The sequence below is a fragment of the Oratosquilla oratoria genome, chromosome 42 (assembly GCF_046742065.1).
Source record: "Oratosquilla oratoria isolate Oo_2021 chromosome 42, ASM4674206v1, whole genome shotgun sequence".
NCBI classification, from domain to species: domain Eukaryota; kingdom Metazoa; phylum Arthropoda; class Malacostraca; order Stomatopoda; family Squillidae; genus Oratosquilla; species Oratosquilla oratoria.
Genome location: NC_134818.1, coordinates 17,549,228 through 17,553,211, shown reverse-complemented (window position 1 = coordinate 17,553,211; position 3,984 = coordinate 17,549,228). Strand labels below are relative to the sequence as shown.

The window sequence follows — 3,984 nt, the reverse complement described above, 5'->3', positions numbered from 1 at the left end:
CATACACAGACACGCATACACACACACACATACACAGGACCACCCCAAACCCCAAGAGTTGGGGGGCCAATAAGCCACAACATACCTCTGCCACCGGCTCTCACGTAGGTGGCACTGATCCCTGGACAAATACAACAAACTACACACATACAACACCTGCAGACCATTTACAGCATGAAACGAAAATCCTCAAAGTCAAAGATCACCTCGACATGAGATGCACACAAACATTTTCAGCAGCTTCCACAAACACACCACACCCACAAACACACCACACCCACTACACTACATAGCAGAGCACCCACACACGCCAAGAAACATCAAAACAACACCCAAATACCTATGTTACACACAAATACTCTCTTCTCTTCCTCTACAACCACCAGGCACAAGCCTCCAGAATATATCCATAATAATGTCACTCACTACTCCATCAACAAGCTGAAAAACAATACATTGCTACATGCCAGGCCCCCTCATATCCATTCCTTTAAATCTTCTCTACCCCGAAAGGACAGAATCCACCTGGAGATGTTGGATGACCACATTGCGCTGATCGGATATTTGGGCCACGAAACTGCAACCTAGGATATTTGGCCCGCGATGACTAGGATATTTGGGACATGGGATAAAAAGTGACTAATTTTTTTTAATGATATAATTGTTTTATTCATTATCACAGCATAAATTGGACATATATTTACAGAAATCAAGTGATAAAATCACAGTAAAATGTACAAAATACAAGCACAAAACAGCACAATTATTTACAAATTGGGCTGTCCTCCGCGGAGGTTGTGGCTTATGCTATGAAGGAAGGCAGGGATGGTCTTTTTGTCTGTCTTGAGGTCAAGCACGAGGTTGTGGAGGCGGACCTGAAGTTCCTGGCACACCATCTTCCCACGCTTGGAAGGGCGGATCCCACGCTCCTGGAGCAGGACATCATCGACGGTGGCAGCCTCAGCCTGCAGGCACTCAGCTTCCAGTTTGAGTGTCCCACCACGCTGAAGAACTTGTTGTTCCAGCCCTCACAGACATTGTTGGTTCTGGGCTGGTTGTTGAGGGTGGCTTGGTGCATGTTCCACTTCTCAGGTGGGAACATGGGCGGCGTGCGGCGGAAGCGCACTGTCCTGATGACTCCAGGACTGGCGTTGGAATGGATGTCACGACGGTGGCGGAGCTGGCCGGAAACGTAGGTTGAGTCGAAGTACTCAATGAGTGTTGCAGCATCATCAGGCATGGCTGAGCGTAGGTGTGACATGCCGGACTTGACGTCCTCTGGGGGAAGGAAGGCGAGGGTATTCAGCTGCCTGCTGAAGAGGCGGAACTCGTCGTCAGACTCGTACAGGTTCTTCAGCCCCAGGCCCTGGATCTGCCTCCAGATGGACTGGCTCAGGTGGTAGAAGCAGAACCGGACCTGGACCTCCTCCCCGAAGACCACCCGCAGGGCCAGCTCCACAGTCGCTCGAAGTCGATGATGACTGTGCTGGAATCACAGCCACCCTCTTCAAGAACCCGAAAAAGCGTCTCGTTACCGGTCTGTGTCTTGCGTTGCAGCAAGGCGTAGACCAAAGGAAGGTAGACGCCGTGGGACCGACCCTGGATCACGTAGAGCTGGGTGAAGAGTCTTGGAGAAACGGAGAAGGTGCCATCCATGCACCAGTCGTCACAGGCTGCTAGCTCCTCCAGATGACGTGGGGTGGTGAAGATGATGACACGCTCATCTGCTTCCTGTCCGTTGTCATAGTGGAGGTTGGATGCCCAGTCGCCGGTGATGACCAGATCCTACAAAGACTGAGGAGCCCTTGGACGGTACTCAGCCCGGATGCGACGCAGGGCACGCTTCGTAGAGTCGGCCTTAGGCATGCGTGCCTTGACCTCCTCTGGAAGCTCTGCAACCGTGAAGGAGAGGATCTGGTTGGGACGGTCGTTGGTGGTAGCAGCCTTCCTCTTCATGGACTGGCGAGTCTTCTCCACCTGGCATCCAACTGCATCAGCGAGGTGGTTGTGATCCGACACAACCCGAGGTTCACTGACAATCTTGATGGTCTTGATGAGAGCAGGGCACTTGGGGGTAGAGAAACGCTTGACACACCGCCAAACGATCACATCAACTGACTTGGCAACATGCTTCTTGGTGTACATGAAGCCATCCAGACAGATCTTCTGGTCCCCTCTAGATGATGTGATGACTTCGAGCTCGGCTGGCATGGTTGAGTAGCTCAGTGAATGTGATATGACATCTCTTGACAGGCTAGGTTTATATACAGAGCTCCACAGAGGTGTAGGAGAGGATCTGGTTGGGACGGTCGATAAACTAGAGCTAGAACACTTCATGACAGTACTTGCAAAAAGGCATAAAATACCAAAAACAGTAATAAAACACAAAAATAACAAACTTATATGAAATATTTAGTAATACATTGAAAGGGAACAAAAAGAAAAAAAATAGTTTGTGGCCCGAAAATCTACCCCAGGTGACCCTCGTGGCCCAAATGCCCTAGGTTGCAGTTTCGTGGCCCATATATCCCTGGCCCAAATATCCGTGGCCCAAATATCATAGATTCCCGCATTGCCCAGGATATAACACTTTATCCCATAATATGCAACCTATTATGGAAGACTGCATTGTACATAGTCACGCGCGCCAACAACACAATATACAGTCTACAGAAACATTTGTGAGAAAACCCTCTTCCAGCCGTGGCGTTCCTCAAGGAGACGGAACTACTCGGCCAAGCAGTCTAGGGAACGACAACAACAACAACACACTCACCAACACACACGCATGCGTACATAAGCACGCACACACACATAAGCACACACACACACACACACACACACACACACACACACACACACACACACACACACACACACACACACACACACACACACACTACACAAACACACACACACACTACACAAACACACACACACACACTACACAAACACTCACTCACACACACACACACACACACACACACACACACACACACACACACTACACAAACACACACACACACACACACTACACAAACACACACACACACACTACACAAACACTCACTCACACACACACACACACACACACACACACACACACACACACACACAACACAAACACACACACACACACACACAAAACAAACACACACACACACACACACACACACACACACACACTACACAAACACACACACACACACACACTACACAAACACACACACACACACACACACAAACACACACACACACACACACACACACACACACACACACACACACACACACACACACACACATAGATGCACACGCATGCAAAAAATTGAAAATTACATAGACTAGCCCATTACGTGTCGAATGGTACATTTATTTTTATTCCAGCTGAATCCAGGCTATTCTGTTCAGATCTGTGGCATTCCACGGTTCATCTCCTTAGTGGTACAAGAGTTGTGCTAGTCTTGATTCTCTTTAGCGCTTGATTTCATTTAGCTCTGTTTGACTTAACTAGACTTAACTCGACATGGTTTGGCTCCCGTTAGCTCATCTTAATTTAGATCTACTTAGCTTGACTTCAGCTAATGTCAGTTGTATTCCACCCCCAAACACATCAAGTGAAAAAAAAAATATACCAAAATAGGTCAAACACGAACTCCAGGTAAAATGTTCACTGCTACATTTTTTTTTTCTATGGAGTTCAGTTTTAATAATCTATGTCTGCAAAGGAGCAATTGATCTTGCTGATATTTTTTTCAATGTTGCCATTGGGAAAACTGATGGCTGCCCTCACGATCAACACATACATGGTACTATTTGGTCTAAAGTGGTCTGAATTAAACTATCATACATGATCTAATCTGGTCGGATCTGACAAGTTCTATCCTGTCGTCTTTAGGCCAAATCGCATCGTGTATGAGGATCAGATGATTATTGTCTGCCTTGTTGATGAAATAGGTTGAAAAGTTATGAAGACTTTAGAAC

The 3,984-nt window shown here is 47.4% G+C and overlaps 1 pseudogene; it reads right to left on the bottom strand.

Annotated features, from left to right (window-relative positions):
* Positions 1-774: 774 nt before the first annotated feature.
* LOC143021467 (uncharacterized) lies at positions 775-2,313 on the bottom strand (annotated as a pseudogene).
* Positions 2,314-3,984: the final 1,671 nt, after the last annotated feature.